The 16,083-nt window shown below is 36.2% G+C and overlaps 1 protein-coding gene across 7 annotated transcripts in view; it reads right to left on the reverse strand.

The window, feature by feature from the left end:
- The window catches only part of LOC117791476 (polypyrimidine tract-binding protein 1), a 180,586-nt gene that overhangs the window by 96,983 nt on the left and 67,520 nt on the right, over positions 1-16,083 (reverse strand). Inside the window, exon 1 of one of the 7 annotated variants that reach the window (XM_034631251.1) lies at positions 1,813-2,042. The exons of the other annotated variants lie outside the window; for them this stretch is intronic. The gene's annotated coding sequence lies outside the window, so the exon portion shown is untranslated. Of the gene's footprint in view, positions 1-1,812; positions 2,043-16,083 lie in introns of those variants that run through there. 7 annotated transcript variants of the gene reach the window in all.

Here is a 16,083-nt window from a genome sequence, read left to right on the forward strand (position 1 = left end):
TAAGAAATATAAATATATAAGTGTATATATGTGTTTGTGTTTATATATTGAGAATACTTTATGTCTGCCTTTTGAATGCTTCGATTGCTGCTACTCAATGTTGGCCCTAAATATATACGCTAATTTTTGCTGATTGTCAAAACGCGTACTCTTGTCGTCGATCGAGGCATTAAAACCTGGCGATTTCTGTCTTTAATTCTAAGTAAAAATAATTTTCGTAAAACCTTATGACAATTTTAACTGCAACTGCAATTACTGAAAAGCTAATGACAAATATCTTTTTACTGATTGACACCGTTTATATTCAAGTATTTTAAGGTTTTTTCCTACAATTGACGGGGGTTTATTTTTTGTTATTCTCTTATTGAATTTTGTTACAACCAATTTATTGTGATAGACATATAAATTACACGCACCACATAAAAGATCTGTATTTGTATTTATTAAATTTATTTATTTTGTATTTGGGTTGATTGTGTGAATGCACGAATTGCCTTTCTTTGATTAATCTGCACTTTCAATTTCAATTTTCAGCTATAATTAAAAAATGCTAATTACTTGTTTGCATTTCCTCTTATGATATGTTGCTATTTGCCGGATTGCAATTGCCGCCTTTTGTAAATATTTATTCTTAATTTCAATTTAACAACCTTTGCATTTATTCAAATTCTACACTTCACTCAAAAAAAGGACGATAAATATGAAGTTTACCTCCAGTTTGACTCAGTTTTGGGGTTACCTTGGGCTCGGGGGCGCAAAAAATGCTTTTTCTTAACCCTTGACCGTTTTCTCTTAAATGCTATCACCTTTTTCTTATACTGTTGCTATGCCGCTTAACTTTTCGCCTACCTGTATTCAATAGGGGGAGAAATGCGGCTTAAGATCCTAATTAATTTGCCCTTACCCCAACGATATATTTGTCTGGTCAGTTAAATTACGCTCAAAAATAACAAGAAAATTTACAATTCATATTAAAAATCTTCAACAATTTTTATTGTTAATCTTTTCTAATATTTAATTTAATTTAATTTAAAAAATTTACTTCTTTGTAAATAGTTTATTTTCGTCAAAAATCTTTGCAGTTCTAGAGATATTGTTTTTAATACTGTTCGCATTTGATTTATCTCAGTTTCTCTTTCTGGCGGAAATCAAAGTAAATTAAAGTGGAATTTCCTTATTTACTAAAATTAACAACAATTTGCCACTTTGTTCGCTTTTTCTGCTTACTTTTCCGCAGTTTTAAATGTCTTCTCAATGCGCTCTGTTTCTATGTTTTGTTTATTTTTTGTTTCTATTCGGATCTGTTTTGGGTTTAATTCGGATTGGTGAGTGGGAAAGCGAATGGTTGGGTAGAGAAGAATACCAGTTGATTTTTGTAGAATGTTGACTTTTGTTGTTTTTTTCTATTTCTTTTAATTATATTTCATGATATTTCTGGTTTAAAAAAATTACAAATTGCTTGATTATAATAAGTTCTTGTTCACGAGTACATATTGAAAGGTAGTAATAATACATTTTCAAAATAAATTTAGTAAATAATGTGGAATAAATTTGTTAAATTGCCAATGGGAAATTATAAAAACTGCGTAACAATTTGTTGCAATTCAATTAATTTGTGGTAAATGCTTTTAAACACTTTTTGCCAATTCATTCAAAGCCAAACTTGAAACTCAACTAAAAGTTTTGCGATAGACAAACAAAAGAGAAACTAAATGAAGCGCAAACAATTAACAATAAAATGGCACAAAAAAAACATGAGAAACAAAAACACACAATGGGCATGAATAGTTAATAATAATTTGCTCTTATTACCAATTAAATGTCGGGTCAAAGTCGTTGAAATAGATGAAGTGAAGTTTTTTGTATTTTTTTTTTTTTTGCCTTTTCGTTGATGTTTTATTTGTGTTCAAGATTTGTTGTATTTTTTGTTCTACACTTTGATTTTTAATTATCGTTCTTTATCTTTGTTTTTTGTGAATTTTCTGCTGCGTTAAATGTTGTTAATGCGTTTTGTTGTTGTTCAGTATCTTGTAATTATGGCTCTGAAATAAAACAAAAAATCTCCTTTGAATATTTTGTGCTCTTTTTCTTATGTTTCTTATTTTTTTTGGCTCAAGTGTGCGTAAGTAATTTTTTTTTTGCCAATATGCTTTAAGTTATATTTGTGGAAAACACGTTTTTAGACTAACAACTAACTGAATGACTGCTCTTGGCCAACTCTCTGGGCCAATTCTGCTCTCTTTCTCTCTCGCTCATCGTGATTAGCACGCACGAAATTTCTTTGCATTTACCGGTTTCTTATTTGTATTTTTTTTTTACTGACTCACACTTTGACTTAGGATCGTGCAAAAAAAAATGTCAGCGAGTTGCCAAGTAAAAGAATTGCACAAGAGATAGAAGAAGATGTAGAGAAGCACAGAATAGAAAGATTGTGTGCTCCGGCACTCTCGCGATTGACTTGGAGACGTGTAATTACAACAATAAAAATAAACTACGGGAATTATTTCTATGCGTACTTTAAGTACGCGTCGACAAGTGGCGAAGCGAGAGAGTGAAGGAGAAACAGAGAGAAGAGAATGAGAATGAGAGAAAAGCAAATGTGTGAGTGTGCGGCCTATTGGAACGTTGGCCATAAGGTTTTATGGCCGGCAGTGTCAGACGGAGACAGAGACGGAGACGCATACGACGAATGGTCGCCGCTTTTGCCAGTTATTTTTCTGTGTTTTGCTTTTGGCCCGCAAACACAAAAACGTGTTTCTTTGTTGCCACTCAGCTCTGACTCTTCTCTGACTCTGGCTTCGTTCTCGCTTCTCCACAGTTCAAGTCAACCAATTTCAGCTCTTTTACTTGCTGCTTTTTTTTTTTTTTTGTTTTGCCGGCATTGAAATTTCTTTGGGTTTTGAGCCTATACGCCTGGACGGGCCGCAGATAAGTTGACTGTATACTGAGCATAGACTGAGAGAGCGTAGCTGGAGCTGGAGCTGAAGTTGAGTTCTGTTCTTTTCATTTAAGAACGTGTTGCTTATGGCTTAAACCGGCAAGAATCAAGAACGAACGGCGCGAGCAACGAACTTTTGGCCAGTAATTCTTTTCTTTTTATTCTTCTCTTTTTTATTTTTTATTGTTATTTTGTATGTACATACGAGTGTATTATATTATTTATAATTTTTGTGCGCTTATTGCTTACAGATTCTGTTTTTTGTGAGCACAAAATATTTTTGGTTTTATAATATTTCTTTCTTTAATTTTTTGTTTTTTGCCTAATGAGTTTTTTGCTTACATCTTGTGTTGTAATTGATGTGGTGATTGTTGTTCTTGTTGTTGTTTTTGTTGAGTGTCAGAAGTAACAAAATAGCGATACACTGATAGCTTTCGATTTTTAGTTTTAGTTGAAGTTTTAGGATTCAAGTCAAAGTTGAAGACGGAGTTAAAAGTCGATCTTTATAGCACACACGCAAAGTGAAAACTCGAGATTGCCGGAAAAGGAAGCCGTTTGAAAAAGCTTGCGGATTTTTATTTTAAATATTTTTTTTTTAATTTATTTCGCTTTATTATTTTATTGTTTATTTATTTTTTTTTATATTGCAGCTTTAAGTAACTTGGTGTTTTTTGTTTGTTTTTTATTTTGACTATTTAATATTGCTGCGTGTGTTTTTTATTATCCGCGTGCTATTGCGAGACGTTGTTGCTGGTATTGCGGCTGTTTTCGATTTGAACTCAACTTTGATTTGGATATTGAAATTTTCGTGAGTGAGCGAACGTATGGGTGTATTAGTGTGTGTGTGTGTGAGTTGCTGCTGCTGCTGCTTCTGTTATTGTTGTTGCTGCTGCTGCTGCTGCTGCTGTTAGTGTTGAGGGGGTTTGCGTTGGTGGCTGTCGTGGTGGTGGTGGTGGTGGTGTTGGTGGTGGTGGTTGGTTTGTGATGTGTGTGCTGGCTGCGACGGCGACGGCGACGACGACGACAGCGACGACGACGGCGGCGGAGCGGCTACTCTGTTGTTGATGATGATGATGGTGATGATAATCAAAAAACTCTAGAACTCTAACTCTAACTCGACTGAGAAGCGACCGACGACGGTGTTATGAATCTATTCAGTTGTGTTGTCGTTGTTGTTGTTGTTGTTTTTGTTGCTATTACTATTGCTCTGGTTGTATATTTTGATGTTATTGTTGCTATTATTGTTACCGATATATTTGATGATGATGTTGTTGTTATAGGTGTAGTTGTTGTTGTTGTTGTTGTTGTGCCTTTATACTACAATATGATTTCTATAGAGCGAACGAGCGAGCGAGCATACGAACGGCGGACAGAATTGGAACGGGTTAAAGCAAAGACTGTACGAAGACTGAAGTAAGAACGACTGGCATTCTAAGGTAATATACCTTTTTGTTTCGGAGTACGGCAGCGCTGCCTCGTCAGATTGAATCTGTTGCGCCAACGTCGACGTCAGCAGCGACGGCAACGCAAGCAGCGAAAGCGAACGTCGACAGCGACGCGTGTTAACCAAAATAAAGCAACAGTAGAGAAGCGGCCAGAACCGGACGAGTTCGACACCGAGACCAAAAGACCAACATGATGATGCTAACTCGTGTGAGAGACGACGACGACGACGACGCAGCCGACGACGACGACGACGACGACGACGATGGCATCGGAGCAGCATTTCTCCTGCCAGCAGAGAAAACTCCGAATAAATTGTATTCGGAGCGCGTAGCACACCTTTGTTATACACTCCTCTCTCTCTCTCTCTCGCTCTCTCTCTCTCCTTCTCGCTGCTCTCTCTCTCTCTCTCTCTCTCTTTCTTTAATGCTCTCTCACTCTGTCGCTCTCAGCTGTTGTTTTGCTACCTGCCGCATTTCGTGCAACGTTCTTTTGCCTTCTTTGGGACGCTTTAGAAATTCATTTGAGGCTCGGCTTTTGTGGTGCCTCAGGTGCGCAATTATTGAATGTCTTTTGTTCATTGTTTTCATCATTTTAATTTTTTTTATGTGATTTGTCGTTGCTGGGCGCGATTTTATGTTGATTATTATATAACACTTTTTAGGTGTATAAGTATCAGTATAAGTATAAGTATAAGACTTTGAGGATCAGATCAGGGGAAGCAGGCGGCACTTCACCTGTTTTACGTTCGTGAAGGGACATTCGCTGCCACTTTTACGATGACTTTTGCTATTGTTGTTGTTGTTGTAATAGCTGCTATTGTTGCAGTAACAATATTACTGGCACCCACACTCACACCCACACATACACATAGACAAACACGTGAAGCGTGTGAGACAGCAAATGCAAGCGCCATGCGTGCGTGTGTGTGTGTGTGTGTGTGTGTGTGTGCGAGTGCGAGCGAGCGCGAACGCTTGCTGTATAAGCGAGAGGATGCGTGCAAGAGAAATGGAAAATGGAAAATCATGCAGCGGCAAAAAAGGCAAAACAAGCGACGCTACGACAGCGACAGCGACGCGTCGTCGGCAGCGTCAGCAGCGACGACAAAATCAACGAGAAAATAATAATTGTTACACCTGCTTCGGAAATAAACGGCGCAAGGGGTGGAAACCCAGCGCCCAAACACACGACCAACGACGACGACGACGACAGCAGCGACGAACGCAGCTTCGTTTGTCGCTCACCTGAAAACGGCAACGCTTTTGCCACCCCCGAAAACCGACGAAATGCCGAAGCAGCGACCAAAAACCGAAACACGATTGCCCGATGAAATCTGACGAGCCGATGCTGCCTGTTCGCTTATCATCCCCCTCAACTCCGACCCCTCCGCAAGCACCAACACACCTCCACCCCCCTCGTGCTGTGGGAGAGTCCGAACGGGTGCAGCGCGCATGACGCCAAGGTGCGAATTGTGCGTAGGTGTGAATGAGTCAGTGTTCTAGTTGTGGGTGGCCGACACTCGACAGGGGAAAGAAACCACAACATTCAGAGGGGTTGCTCAACTTGTTGTTGTAAGGGGTAAATCGTTAGGGGAAAGTGTGCTCCACTGTTAGCAATTCCCTCTGTTAACAAGATAAGCTTTTCAGGGGAAGCTTTTGTGTATGACATAATTTTTGGTAGTACACGAGCAACAGTTTCGAATCTTTTAACTTGTTGACAATAGCAGCCAACTCTGAAGGTGATTATACCCTAAAAACATTAGTATTTAATCATACAATAGATGAACATTTAGTATAATTTTTTCAAAATATTATAAGAGCTAAACTGAAAAAAAAGACCAACTTCTAAAATTAAGAACATTCATCTTAAATATTTTCTTCTTAAAATAAGATTATTTTAAGACCAAATTACTAAAACTAAGATTATTAATCTAAAAATTCTTATTAACTTAATATAAGAATAAAAATCTTAAATTGTTAGGAAAGTATAAATACACTGAAAAAAAAGACCAAGTTCTAAAATCAAGAACATTCATCTTAAATATTTTGTTCTTAAAATAAGATTATTTTAAGACCAAATTACTAAAACTAAGATTATTAATCTAAAAAATCTTAAAATCTTAATATAAGAATAAAAATCTTAAATTGTTAGGAAAGTATAAATAGGTACTATTTCGTATCAAACAAATGATGGCACCGTGGCGCTCTGGTTAGAGAGGCCGCTTCAGTTGTGAAGCAGTAGGCGGCGGTTCGAATCCCCCTCGTAACAAATTAAAATAACATTTATAAAATTACTAAAACAGAATAAAATATAAATAAATCCAAATTTAAAAATAAAAAAAAAAATAAATATAAAAAATAATTTTCATTTATTTTATTTTTTGATTTTAATTTTAAGAACATTTATTCTTAAAATAAGAACTTGGTCTTATTTAAAATGTTCTTAAAATCAAGATATGTTCTCTTAATTCAAGAATTTGATGTTCTCGACGCATTTTTTAGACCAAAAATCTTAGTTCTGAGACCAAAATCTTGATTTTAGAACATTTTTTTTATCAGTGTAGGTACTATTTCGTATCAAACAAATGGTGGCCCCCTAGCGCTTTGATTAGAGAAGCCGCTTCAGTTGTGAAGCAGTAGGCAAGATGTGCTCTCTTAATTTAAGAATTTTATTTTCTCGACGCACTTTTTAGACCAAAAATCAAATTTTAGAAAATTTTTTTTATCAGTGTATAAATGAGTGACTTAACGACGTCAAATATCTACTCAAATTACGTATTTCCCTCAATCCTCAATACCAGGGATTGCTCAATGAGATCTTTCCGTTATATTTGACAAGGCGACACCTGATCAGCAAACAACGACAATCTATAGTAAATACTCTCTGACGAGTGTACGAAACAAGCTAGCGATCGAGGTACACTGTTAAAAATGGAAAACAGTTTCTGTTCTGAGCGTCTTCTTCTTTTAATGAAATCCGATTAAATTACTTCATAAATAATTTAAATGCCTTTGGTTTTAAAATTTCTTGTTTTTCTCAGTGTACTATTTGATTTCATAATGTAATAATAATGAATACAGAAGTTATGTAGAGTTTTAATAGGTTTAAAGCAGGAAACATTAAGATTTATAACAAATTTGGTGATCTTACTTTTTATACTAAGTGGGATTAATACATTATGGGTCAAAGAGGCAGTTCATCAGGTTTATGATCGAGAACGCCTCTTTATTTTTGTAATGTTTGTTGTGCTAAAACTTTTAAGAGATCTTTTTGTCGATATAGAAATCATACCCATGTAAAAAGAATATATAGCTTACCATCATAAAATTAAGCTTGTTCAATTACATATTTCTCCTAATAGAAGGGGTTTAAGATTATAATTATTTATTAATGTGACCCCTTCTGAGCCAATAGCTCATCGATCAATCCTATTTCTCGCACAAATTTGAGAATTTTAACAGGATTGAGGTCTGCAATGTCCACTGTTTGTAGGACGTAGGATACGGTAAGTATCCCAAGTCTGTTCTTACCCAATGAGATTACTTGTTTAAACTGCTTTGGGTTCAGGGGCTTAATAAGAAGTATGGATTTTTTAAGCACTTTCAATAAGGTAAAATTAAATTGTGCAATTTGTTTAAAACTATGCACAAAATTCATAAGTAACAGTTTTACATTTTGGTATCACATGAAAATAAGATGTAATTTAGAATTTACAAAGCTCGTATCGGATTGATAATTTAAATAGTCTTTCTACAGCAAATAAAAACAAATGTACAGTTCCCTATCTCCCACTCATTCACTCTTCATCTACCATGTAGAAAGAACCGAATGCAAATGTTACTATCGATAACACCGTCGTTGATAAAATCCTTTCGATTCGCATTGATAAAAATAAATTTCATTTACCGTCAATTTTCGGATGCTTTTCATCTGTCGGGTAAATTTCGTTATATTATTTCTGTGTATTTTTTTGTATACATTTTTTACAACTTTTAGACTATTGTTCCTAAGCTAACGGCCGATTTAGCTTTGTCAGCTACGCTGGCTGTTGGGTGTCACCTTGCCACATTCCCCTGCACATCCATTCCCCCTGCCCATGCACTAGGAGAATAAACCGATGCTGTGCATAAAAATCGCTTTGTTATTGTTGCAGGCGGCAACGCCGCGGCGTCATCATCGATGATTCCGCGTTGAGTTGAGCTGTTGTAGTTGTAAACGGTTTATGGGATTTACGCACAATTTGCTGGCAACTTTCATTGTTACTGTTACAGAATTTGTTGTTGTTGTTACTCTTGTTGCTGCCACTGGCGCATATAAAACAATATGTGCCCAGTCTAAGCTGGGCTCGTTAAATGATTTGCGTTTGATTTTACTCACGCTCTTTATGCCGCATTAGCCCCGGCTCTGGCTCTTACTCTCGTACTTCTTCTCGTTGTTGGTAGTTCAAAAAAATGTAAAATGGGGCTTACCTGCAACGAGCATAAAAAAGAAAAGGAACAAAAACAGAGCACATTATTTATTTACTTTCGTTTTATGCATAAATATTGATTAAGCTGTAAAATCCAAGTTACCCTCAACCAAAAAAAAAAAAACAAAAATAAATTCAAGTGCCACTCATAAAACGGTTTCAATTGGCTGTGCAAATTTTTGGCCGCGATTCCCTTTTTGGCAAAACGAACATGCAACAATGTTGCAGCAACAAGTTGTGGATGTCTTAAAACCTAACAAAAAGTACAGTACACTACACAGAAATATATATGTATTTACAAACATAGTCGAGCATAGAATGCAGTCTGCCAACCCCATCATGCAACATTCATGCTGCCACAGACAAAGCAGGGGGCCCCCTCGTACTTCAACTTACAGATGCAGACACACATACACACATACATATGTACATATACATATTTGTATAATTTTGCTAGTCAAGGCAGAAGAAGCAAAAGGCACAGATGCAGCCAGTTGAACGGCTGTGGCATGCAACAGGCAATGAATCTCAATCTCGGTAACGTTGTTGTCGCTGGCTGGCTGGTTGCCTGCATCGCGAGAACAACAACGAGAAGGAGGCAACTCATGCCGTTGACTTTGGTAATTCAATGGCAACAACTGGCGGCGGCCAAGGCAGCCAAGACAGTCGCGACAGCGCAGACCAGAGACAACAACAACAACAAGAACAACAACAACAAGAACAACAAGAACAACAACAGCAAGAAAGCCAAGCAGAACTCCAGACGACATTCAACTTCAACTTGAATGTTTTGGAGAGAAATATGCGGTAACAACATTTACTAGCCAACCAAGCAACCTCGTCTTGGCCGTCTTGGGCTACGGCGCAAAGCAGCCAACCAACCAACCAACCAAGCCACCAAACAACCATCCAGGCAGCAACAACAACTAAACGCACGAAATAGTCAACTTGCCACATTTTAATTCAGTCGAATATTTCTTTTTGCAGCAACAACTCTTGGCCAGTTTTTCAACGCCGCGCCGCTCGTCGTTCTTATTGCAAATGGCATAAACGGCAAAATAGCATGCAACACAAATACACATACACACACACACACAGCTACAGATACAGATACAAACACATAGATACAGATACATATATCTACGACATGCAACTTGGCCATTTCTTTGTCTGCACTTGGCTCTGACCAAAGCTAGAAAATGTCTTCTTGTCTCTTCTTCTATTATTTTGTCTTGCGCTTAACTTGGCCGCTTGTTTCAGTTGCAGTTGCAGTGACTCTGGCAGTGGCAGTTGTTGCCACACCGCATTCCTTTAGTTGCAATCCGCACTGGCAATAGAATTACAGTCAGTTGGTGTCTTTTGGTTTATTTTAAGCTGAATTTATTGCCACAAATGTTGCGTTGCCTCCTCAACAGGGACAACAAATGGTAATGAAATAGACAAAAAGGACTCGGAATGTTGCAAGTTATGTTTGCAAATCGCCTTCTAGTTGAACGAATATTTATAATATTTAGAGAGCTCAGATTCTTCTCACCAAAACAAAATAGAGAGGACATCTTCAATTTATTTATGATTTATATATACAAAAAAAAAAAACAATTTGCATATTAATTGCACTGTTGCAACTCCCACAATTGTTGCAACAATAAGTATATGTAACAATCGTTGTAGATAAAAAAAAAACAAATTCTCTGAAGACAGATAATTGCAACAAGTGTTCCAGAGTATGCGGCGCTTTGGACCATGCAACAGCAAGAACTTGGCGTGTTGCAACTTACAATTGCTGCTGCCGCTTGACCATGAACCTGCCACACACACACACACACTCTAGCACACACACTCAGCCAGTCTGCTCTGACAATTGCCATGCACTTTGCCTGGATTTCAAGCTGCCTCGCAACTTATTTGCCACTCCGCGTTTGTTTACATCGTCAATTATTTGTTGCAGTCGACTGCACCACCACATTTACCCATCTTCATCATGCCCTTGCATGGCTAAAGACATTTTTGTTTATTATCGTCACATTCCAGCGTCACAAAGGCTGGCGGCATTTGCATTCCACGTTCGCCTTGCAGCAAATTTCTTTTTCCGGGGGAATGCGCATACTTCTGCAGGGCGAGAATGAAACCCTTGACCCATAGAACAAGCGCGGATGCAAGGGAAGCATGCCTTTTAAATTAAGAAACAACAAAACAGAAATATTATTCTTTATATGCCGAGGATTTCATACCCTGCAGATCCACGTAGATTTTTCAACAAGTTAAAATTTGAAGTAACATTTGTTTAACTTTCAAAAAATATTACCTTATTCAGTAAAACTCTTTATAAATATCAGATTTGCTGACTAAGATCGAGCTTCAAATATTAACGAAAGTCTCTAAAATAATATTCTATTCTATGAACAACAAATAATTTTGGTTTTTTTTAAATATTGGAGTTTTTTCTTATAGTGGTTTGAATAAGAAATTCCTAAAAAGAACAAAGTTTTGTTATGTTAAAGGGTCCGATCTGAAAATTACATTATATGAAGTAGAAATTCACCAAAGAATCATAAAATAATAATACATATTATTTAGTTATATTTTTCTAAAAGCTTTATTTTTTATTAAACTATTCTATAAGTTAAAATAAAGTATGATTTCGAAATGGCGAAGCGTTACTTTATCTTACATAACATAATTATGTATATTGGACTGTTTCATTGAAATTATTTAGTTTTACCATAATTTGCTTTTATTCAAAATAAGTATAGGGTATCTCACAGCGAAGCATTTTAAAAAAATCCTCGTGCGCAACTAAAACCTTGCTCTAAGGCTGAATTAGAATCTTTCCAAAATGTTGTACATTTTCAAGCATGATTCTTTATGTGGTCTATCAAATCTTTTTTATTACGTTACATATTTCGTGACATAATTATTATACCCAATCAGTTTGAAAGGAAAGTAAAAAACAGGCTCGCACAGGTAAACAGGTAACGAAACGAGAAGAGCACATCCATCGAAACATTTTCAATAATAAAATTCCAGCAAAAAGGGCAGTAAAATACGCGAACGAAGCCGTCGTAGCCGCAATTATACTTGCACCGCAAATGAAACAAGTTTGGCAACTTTAACAACGACAGGCATTTTGTGGCCATGGCATCAACAGCAGCAGAGCCAGCAGCAGCAGACAGGCAAAAAGCCAGAAACAGAAACAGAACCAAAGCCAGACTCAGAGTCAGAGTCAGACACAGTCTGAGGACCAGGGCCAGAGTTGGGTGCCTGAATGGGGCATTACAGCAACCGCAACAGCTTCATCATCATCCTCAACATCAATATCAACATCATCGTCCATGGAGTCTCGAACTGATGCATTTTTGAGATTCCGGTGCGAACTCACTTTGCATTGATGTGTTGCTGACTGGAAGAGTGCACAAGTCGAAGCGTGGGTGTGGTTGAGGGCAGTTGCAAACATTTTACAATTGCAGCTGTCCAAATCGACAAGAGGGAGGTGAGAGGAGTGCCGGGAGACAGGACGATGTCCATTAGTTGAAGCACTTTTGCTATTATCGCCAGTAACCGCGACGCTAATGGTGCGCATAAAGCCTGTTGTGATTGCCACCAGTTTCTCTAGACGTGTAATGAAGCATAATCTCATTGTTACCACTTACAACCAATAAGGTCAACAGCGGCAGCAGCAGCAGCAACAACCGCTAAGCGGATTGGGTCACAGCACGCAAGCAAATCATTCAGTCAGGTCAGGTCAAGTCAAGTCAAGTCAGCCAAGAGACGGCGACAAATACTTGGCATATCCTGGCACACTGACTGCCAACTGTATGTCCCCCTGTTTCCCATTGCCCGTTTTCGCATCGAGTGGCTCTTTTCAAGTTTATTTACTTGCCACTTGTCCTTTTTCGAGCTTTGGCATTTGTAGTGCCACCTTTTCCATTGATGTTGTTGTGAATGGGGCAGTTGCCAACGTCGGGCTTTTCATTAGCGTGATTTGAACAGGATCATTATCTTTTATTTTGTGCCACTTGACGCGACCACACGCAGAGTCACTACCCATCGAATAAAGGATAATATATCGTAATCGACATCAACCTGTCCCTCCACAAACCAAATTTGTCCAATTTGCGCTTTACAAGTGTGTGTCTACTGTAAATCTAGCCTATCTTCAGCAGGCTAGTTTTTGAATGTGCATATACTTCCTAATGTATTTCAGTGTTGTCAGTTTAGCATTTTGTAGGCATTTTTTCAATGATTGAGCCTGAAAATCCCGTAAATCTAGCATATTTTCAATGCGATTTAACAAGTAAAACAACGTAAAAAAATTAGATTAAAAATTTTCCCAATTTATAGGCAGAATGCTCTGCGATTTCGATGGAGGATGTCAGATAATTTTTTATTTTTTTTTTAATTTAGCCTCCTTTTAATGTCGAGTTCTCGCAACCCTAAAGTATTTATGTTTTTTTCAAATATAACTATTATACATTTGAAATAAGATATCCATTTTAAAATTCTTATATTTTAATAGTGTTCTGCTTAACTAAAAATCAAAATTAATAAAAAAAAATAGGCTTGGTTTTCTCACTTATTTAATTGTTTTATTTGCATTAGGTTTTATGTTGAGCAGAATACAAACAAGTAAAAGTTCACTAAAAAAAATTTGCTTGAGATAAGCATAAGAAAATAAGTCGTATAGATAAGTGGTTGGTAGTCAAGTTTAAAAATATATCTAATTAAAATATCTGCCAAAACTTAACAAAATTAAATAAGCTGACAAAAATTATTTTAAAAAATGGGTTTTTTTTTTTAAAAAGCTGATCTTAACTGTAAAAAAATCAATTAGTGCTAAAAATCAATTAAGTACCAAAAAATGTTTTTGTTTTTATAAAAACTTTTGGAAAATAAGAGTAGAAAACAGATTTAAAAGTGTCATTTCGTTATATTCATCACTCCACTTTAGTGACAAAGTGCCACGGAGGTTGCGAAATGCGACTGGAAATTTACCTATGCAGAATGAATATAAAATTTAATCAAGATCGAGTTATATACCGATCACGAAATGCTATTTATAGGTAAACTAAGCTCTCTCAAATATATGGAATTGCAATAGGAATCACAGAATTTTAGCCAAATAATATTAAGCTAAACATTCTTTGCTGAAAGTTTACTTTAGCTTGTGATTCGAAAATTGACGCCTCGTACATCACTTCCCATAATAATTTTATCGCATAGCTAACTCTATTCTACAGTTTTCGAGAAAAACAATATACATGTATGTAAATGTATGTATGTGCATCTATTTGTATATATTGATGAATGTTCCAGTAGCGAAACAACGAATAAAAAGTGCTTTAATTTAGCTTTGGTTTTGATTAAACTTGAGCCCTGCATAACATTAAACCCATTCAAATCAGAATAGATGCTAAATGCTAAGCGTAAGCCCGCAGTTTTCACAGAAACAAAAGCAAAAACAGAAGAACGTGAATCATCATTGCAATTGTTTGAAATGCAACACAGAGATTTGGGGCAAACATCATACAATCAGTGGCCACAAAAGAAAGGAAAGGGCAACCAACCAGCCAAGCAACGTAAGAAAAGGGTTTTTAACAATTTTAATTTCAATTTACTAACCATGAGAAGAGCAAGAGATTCCAGTCCAAGCTTTTGCCTGAAAACAAGCCAAAAGTCAGCAGAGAATATCCAGGCGAACTAAGGAGACGCAACAAAAATCCAGTTTTTGTTTGGTGGGTGGAGAGGGGTAGGATGCTACACAAAAACAAGAACAATGGGATAGATAATAAGGCGCTGATGCTGATGTTGTACCTGCCTGCATTTACCTTTAGCGACCTTCGCGTTGCATTGAATGCAGCTTGGTCTGCAGTTGCTTATTGGAATTATTTAGCTACACCCAGAGAAAACTTATAGTACGAAATATATGCAGTCATGTTTGATTTTACAATGGTAAATTCAAGTTTAAAACGTATTTATATATAAATTAATAAATTAAATTGAATACATTTGTATAAAAGATTTTACTGAATGCCGTTATTAGCGGGATAATTTACAAGTAGCAATACTGTAGCGTTAGGATTTTTTGAAATAAATAAATTTAAAAAAATATATGTAAAAACAATTTGATTACAATTAAAACATTCTTGAATTTCAAATTTAGAAAGTAAAACCAAAATTAATATTTAAATTTTGGTTAAAGGGTGGTCCATGTAAAAATTGGAATTTAATTTTGCTATAAAAGAAAATCGGCTCGATATTGACATACGTGCCGAAACAATTGCAAATGTTCTCAAAAATTGGGTGGATCGAATAGGCTACTGCCAAGTCAGCCGTGGTGGTCATTTGCCGTTTTCATAAATAAATGACATGAACCAATCTTTCCAGCATCGAGCAGTTTTAGTTTTTAAAGCAAAATTATATTCCAATTTTTAAATGGACCACTCTATATTAACAAATTAAATTAATTTGTAGTAAATTTTAAAATGATTCATTTTATTATTTAAATTAAAATTCACAGTTTATTTAAGGGAAAATTTTGAACTGAATGCTAAGCCTATACTTTACAAAATAATTTCCGTTATTAGTCTTTACTTGTTTTCACAATACCTGAACACCTATATCACCAATTTAGTTAAAAAACATTTCATACTCTCATTAAAATTAGTCAATCTTTATTTATGCCATAATATTTATTAACTGTTTGTTTATTGAAAAGTTAATTATTTAAAAAAAACATTTTGAAATATCATATTTAGTATTTAAATTAAGTGAACTTTTCGATATTTAAAACTTAAACATTGGGAAAAATTGTTAAATCATAGTGCAATCATTTTTCTCTCGGTGTAGACTGCCACAACATAGAAAGGAGAAAAAGAAGGAGCTGCAGGAACAATGCTCGCCAGGCAACAGCAACAAGGAACAACTGCTGCTGCTCTTGCCTGGCATTGCTTAAATTGTGATTTATTGTATTTATGGCTTGCCGCCGTTGCCTCAACTCAAATTGAGTTTACAAAAGGAGAATATTTGGGTTCTTAGCTGGGTTGAGTTTTGGCCATGTTTAGCTGAGTGCAACTAACGGCTAATGAGGCGCGTGTTAAGCTGCCAGAACTTGTGGCCAGCTCAAAGTTTGCAAAGTGAAATCAAAAGCGCCAAAACTCATTGTATTCGCCATTTTCCATCACGAAACTTTACAACGAAGGCCAGACTTTGATTTCAAGTCAAAAGCAACAGAGGA

Source organism: Drosophila innubila, assembly GCF_004354385.1.
Source record: "Drosophila innubila isolate TH190305 chromosome 3R unlocalized genomic scaffold, UK_Dinn_1.0 2_E_3R, whole genome shotgun sequence".
Lineage (NCBI taxonomy): Eukaryota > Metazoa > Arthropoda > Insecta > Diptera > Drosophilidae > Drosophila > Drosophila innubila.